Genomic DNA, 6506 nt, shown 5'->3' on the forward strand with positions numbered 1-6506 from the left:
TAAAGTCTTCCTGAGAGCGTCCAGGACCTCTCGGTCGCTCGCACAACAATTGTAAGGGAGCGACCCTGGGTATTTGGTGTATTTCACCTTGGTCGCATGCATAAAGGCTTCCTAAGAGCAATCGTGCAATCGCAGTCGCACACATACAATATCTGAGAGAGAGACCTGGGATTTTCGGTCGCACTCATACAATGTTGATGAGGGCGATCAAAGTTCAAATCTAGGGTTTGACATCTTTGCTTTAGTTGACTCTGGATTTTCTCTCTGCTGTTACAGAGATCTGTAGATATGATTTGTTATTATCTGCTGCAGTTATATGTATTGGCCTCATTGTACTCTCTGCTGAAATATTTTTATGACGATCTATGAAAGAAGAAGATTTGAAAGGGTTTCCCCCTTGTGGATTTTTTCCTTGATTTTGGACCAATCTATTGTCTCTTATGGTTGTGTTGTTGTCTTCTTTGTCACTGCATATATTGTTCTTTCTTCAGTTATGTTTATGATTGATTACACTGCTAATAATTGGAAGCATTGTTAATGAAAAGATAAATTGGGATAAAGTAATTGATACAACATGGAACAATCAGAAAATTTAACATCGAGTGCATGTATATTTTTTGGTTTTTAAAATATTATTTTATATAATACTTTATATATATATATATATATATATATATATATAATTTCATTAACTTTATGAAATCATGATTTAATGTCAAGTTGAAGTTTTTATTCTAAATAATATCTATCTTAATTCCACATCTACTCATCAGGTGATCAGTATTTAGCTCAAAAATAAAAGAGTTCATAATCGCCAAAAAAACTGAACGACCGCGTCCGTCTTGGTGATACAATCCCAGCGCAACTCATTTCACTCAAAACGGAGCTCGTATGAGAAAGATAGAGACTTTTGTCCACTTTGCAAAACAAAAGAATTTTGCAAAAAAAATTACAATCACTACTCAGTCAGCAATCTGTACTGCTGACATGGCAGGTCAAAATTGGGTCAACAGTCAATGAGGACACGCCAAGTGGTGCTTTATGATTGGTCGACAGTTTGATGTGTTGGTTTTTTTTTTTTGGCCGTCAGAGGACCAATGAGAAGGTGACGTGGCAAGCCCGGAGGCCACCACGTGTCCCTCCCCAAGGGCCTAGCAAGTTGGCACGTAGTGTAAAATGTTATTTGGCAAGCCGACGGAGTTGAACTCGCTACCTCGCCCACAAAAGCCCCACACTTTACCACTACGCGCCACCATTTAACTTAACAAAAAACGGATGTGATTTGTATTTAAAAGGGTAGCACGTGGCGGTTGGGGGAGGAGAGAGCCAGCCCCCTCCGCATGTGACCGACACCTCAAAACCGAAGGCCAACGCTTAACACTAACCGCGAGTTTAACGCGCTAAGTGGGGATTATCACTAATTAAAACATGATTATCCCTTAGTTAATCATAGATTAAATTGGTAACGATTTTAACAGGCCCGATAAATGCGGCATTGCTCCAATTTTGGCGGGGCTAACTAGAGTTTCTCCAGATTTGGTGGAGTTTTCCTAGGGAAAACTGAAGAGACCATAACTTTTGCAAAATTCAACCAATTTTGGCTCAGAAAGAGTCATTCCTAGATGATTTGGATGTTCTGAGCACATTGAAGCAGGTCTGAGAAGTAGTAGAGCATTGTAAACATCAATTTTTTCCATTTTAAGTTAATACAGAGGCCCAAGCCATGGAAGCTGGACCAAGGAGATGTAGCCTAAGAGGGGTGAACTCCTTCATCAAAACACTGTGTTAAGTGTTCATTTTGATGGTTTGCTGTATATTTGTTTGTTGTTGTTCAACACTTTACTTACATGCTATTTTTCTCATGAATTTGACATAAAACTTGACAAATTTACCTATTACATTCACAAACACCATAAGGAAACCTATGCACATGAAGAAAGTGATGAGTAATTGTTTTATAACTCTGAAGTTTAAATTAGCACAACAAAACTAACATTCAACCACAGATCAAGTTGGTATCAGAGCAAAGGTTATTTGCTTGATTTGCTTGAGTTTTGTGCAAGTAGGGTTCTAACGGTTGCAAATTTGTGATGCTTACAAGATTAAAGTTGCAGAGCGGAGAAGGGAAACTATTGGTTGTGAATCCCGAGGTTATGACCAGAAGAAGGAGAGCCACAAGGCCACAATCTCCACCCAGAGTTTCACTCCCAGCTGCACTTGAAGCACCTCAAGTTTTACCTTCAGTTGAGATTGAGGAGGTACAAGCAGTACCAGAAGCTGAGCTTGAATCCAAAGCCATCATGTCTGGAGCAAGAGAGACTGAAGGTCTTTCAGAAGAGGAAGCATTCAAGAAAGCTTTCTATGATTTAACTGACATGGTTAGATTCCTCTATGAAGAGAGGAATACTAGGATGGTTGGAGAGAGTTCTAAGTCTCCACATGGAGAGGGAAGCTTAGAAGATAAAAAAGATGAAAAGAAGGATTCAAAGGGTAATGGAGGAAAGCCTCCTCCATCTCCACCATCTTCATCATCTTCCTCATCATCTTCATCATCCTCATCATCACAAACAACATCATCTTCCACTTCCACCACAAAAAACTGTTCATACTCATTCACAAACCCCAAAAGGAAAAACTCCCTTACTCAAATTGGACATTAAGTTTGAACTTCCCATGTACAATGGTGAGGTAAATGCAGAGAAGTTAGACAATTGGATTCGACAATTGGAGGTTTATTGCAGAATTCAGAACCTTCAAGAAGATGACATAAAGATCCAGTTGGCTTCATTGAGGCTAGAAGGAGCAACACTAGTTTGGTGGGAAGCAAAGACTCAAGAGGAAATGTGAATTCATGGTAAGATATCCATTTCTTGGGTTGAATTTGTTTCTTCAATTAAAAGACAGTTTTATCCTTTAGCCTACATGCAAAAAGCCATTATGAGTTGGAAAAATTTTAGGCAACTCAAGGGCCAAACAGTTCAAGACTATACCCAAGAGTTTAGGAAAAGGGCTTTGTTGTTAGGAGTAAACTTGAATTCCCAAGATACTTTATTGAAATACATTGGGGGTTTACATTCCTACTTAAAACACACTATCCTTATGTTCAATCCAAGCAATTTAGATGAGGTATGTGTGCAAGCCACACACCTTGAAGCAAGAGGAAAGAACATTCAGGAAGAGGGTAGCAAGAAGAAGCCATTCAAGGGTAAGGAGAAAGAGAAGGGTGGAAAATGGAAAGGAAAGAAGAATGCAAGTGTAAAGAAAGAAGGGGAGAAAATTACATGCAAACATTGTTCCAAAGAGGGGCATGATGAAGCCCACTGTTGCAAACTACATCCCGAACTAAGGCCTAAGAAACCAAACAATAAGGGGAAACAAAAGACGACTACTACCACACAACATGATCTTGGATCCAATTCTGGTGATGAGACCAAGATTACAGCCATGGTCACAAAGGGAAAGGAAGCTATAGCAAGCACTAGTTCCTCACATAGTCACAACAACACTCCAAATGAAGAATCAAGGATAGAGTTGTTCCATGTAAGGGTAATCTCAAACCATACAAAGATTGATGCATTATTTGATAGTGGGTCACAAGCAAACTTAATTTCAGAAGACTTGGTCAAAAAGCTTAAACTTGAAATTGTACCTCATCATAAGCCATATCCTTTGGGTTGGATAGTCAATAATGCAAATTTACAGGTTACAAGGAAATGCATAGTCAGGTTTTCCATTATTGCAAAATTTATTGATGAAGTTGAGTTAAATGTGGTTCCACTTGACATCTCAGGAATTACTTTGGGAAGCCCATATTTGTATGACAGGAAAGCGGTATTTTATTGCCATGAGAACAAATATCAATTGCTCAAGGATGGAGTGGAGTATATTGTGAGAGCCCATCGCAAAAAGTTAAACATTTCTTTGGTTAATGCAGGGAAGATGAAGAGGCTAGTAAATGCAAGTAAAAATTTTGTGCTTCTCATGATCAAGAAAAATAATGATATAGATTATGAATCTTTTGAAGGTTGTGATGATAAGTTAAAATCTGATTTGTTTGATGTGGTAAGCAAGCATGGCGAGATGTTTCAAGAACCAAAGGGGTTACCTCCCAAGAGGGGAATTCAGCATGAGATACAGCTGCAACAGGATGTTCCACTTCCAAACATTGGCATGTATCACATGTCAATCATGGAGAGCATGGAAATCAAGAAGCAAATTCAAGAATTGCTGAACAAAGGTATCATACGCCCATCTACTTCACCATGTGGTTCACCAATTGTCTTGGTGCCAAAGAAGGACAAGACTTGGTGCATGTGTGTGGATTTTCGTGCACTGAATAAGATAACGGTAAAGAATCGTTATCCACTCCCAAGAATTGATGATTTGCTTGATCAATTGAGGTATGCAAAGTATTTCACTAAGTTAGACTTACGAAGTGGTTATCATCAAGTTAGAATAGCTGAAGAGGACATTTGGAAAACCACATTTAAAACTAAACAAGGATTGTTTGAGTGGTTTGTTATGCCTTTCGGTCTTACCAATGCTCCAACTACTTTCATGGGAGTTATGAATGATGTATTGAGACCATTTCTAGATGATTTTGTCATTGTTTTCTTAGATGATATTCTCATATTCAGCAAATCCAAAGATGAACATGTCATGCATGTGAACAAAGTATTTGATGTCTTGAGAAAAAAACAGTTATTTTTAAAGATGTCAAAGTGTGAATTTGGAAAGACTTCTTTAGTGTATTTGGGACACATTGTTGGAGGAGGCGAGATGAAGATAGATCCATCTAAGGTTGAGGTCATTGTAAATTGGCCCAAGCCCAATACAGTTACAGAGGTAAGAAGCTTTCTAGGGGCAACACAATATTGGAGGAAATTTATTGCTAATTTTTCTTCCATTGTAGCTCCACTACATGCATTGACTAGTGTCAAGAAATTCTTCCATTAGGGAGATGTGCAGCAAAACTCATTTGATGCTTTAAAACAAAATATCAATTCAACACCGGTATTGGCTCTTCCGGATCTTAGACAGCCATTTGAGATTCAAACGGATGCTAGTGATTACTGTAACAACCCAAAATAAACATGTAATTAACCGAGTAATTTATATTCAACATGCAATTATCACTAATTAACTTCAAGTTCAAAACTATGGGTAGAACCCTTACCTGTGATTTCGGTTGAAGTCTGCTAACTGCAACAAGGTTTTGGGGACGACTCTCCACCCAACCGTAGGCTCAATTGCGCAAGATCTTGCTACAACTGGCCACCCCCGAGCCCTCAATCAACATACTACTGCCAGTGAATCCTTTGTCTTAGAACACTATTCTCCCAAGAGAATGAATGATAGAATCTTGGAATGATGGAATGCCTCCCATCTTCCTCACCATATAATAAATAGAGCAAACATTGGAAGGGGAACCACATGCACACACTCCATGTGTCTACATGCAACTTTATTGCTTTCTTGTTTTATTTCTTTTTGATAGCATTACTGATTTTTTTACTGTTTTCTTGTTTTATTTCTATTTATTTTTATTTAAAGCTTTAGTATGGTTATTTATTATTTATTACTATTTTTATTTTTATTATTTTTTATTCATTGTTTATTATTTATTTTCTTGTATTTTTTAATATTATGGTTATTTATTATTTTATTATTTATTGTTAAAGGATTTATTATTTATTATTTTTATTATTTATGATTTATTATTTATTATTAAGGGAGGGACATTACATACTCTCCCGCTTTAAGGAACTTCGTCCCGAAGTTAAGTTGAATTATTATTATTATTTATTACTTCATGTTTGCCCGACACCCTCTGCTGAACTAGTATAACCAGCAGGCATCGAAAGTTTCACAACACCCGAGAAATCTCAAGGAATCTCTGTCCTTTTTCCCACTTTTGGAACCAGGCATAAGCCTCCCCGGTCTGTATCCTAGTCCAAGGCTGGCCCCAAGGCTCGCGCCCGACTCAAACCTCATCTGCCCCAAGGCAGGCATCCAGTACGGTACTCAATGACTCCGGGCATCTCACAAGGTTGGCCCACTCCCTCCACAACTCACTAAGGCGCACAACCCCAGGCATCGAAGTCCTTACACCCCCACCAGACTTCGGCATCCCAATCCAATAACAGGCACCTAGCCTAGAACATTAGGCACTTGGCCTCCTCAAGATGGTCCCATAGCCCTTCAAGAGCTATCCATCAAGAGCTATACAAGACAAAGGAACCACTGGCATATGTAGTGTTGATTGAGTTTGTCCCCAGCCCATATGGTGTTACTTATTCTCCCTCGTGCGTATGGGCTCACACGAGATCATCAAATAAATCGGCCCTCTCGGCCCATTTGTGGAGTCCTGTCAATCATCACACCTCAACATGCAACCAATGCATCAACTATACCATCATAGTATCATAGAAAATAATCCACATGCAAAGTCTTGCATGTCATCATGTAACATTCATCATTGTTAACCGCAACATTATAACGAACTG

This window comes from Pinus tabuliformis, chromosome 1_2 (assembly GCF_031772625.1).
Source record: "Pinus tabuliformis cultivar Carrire ecotype Pingquan chromosome 1_2, CPIR1, whole genome shotgun sequence".
Taxonomy (NCBI): Eukaryota; Viridiplantae; Streptophyta; class Pinopsida; order Pinales; family Pinaceae; genus Pinus; species Pinus tabuliformis.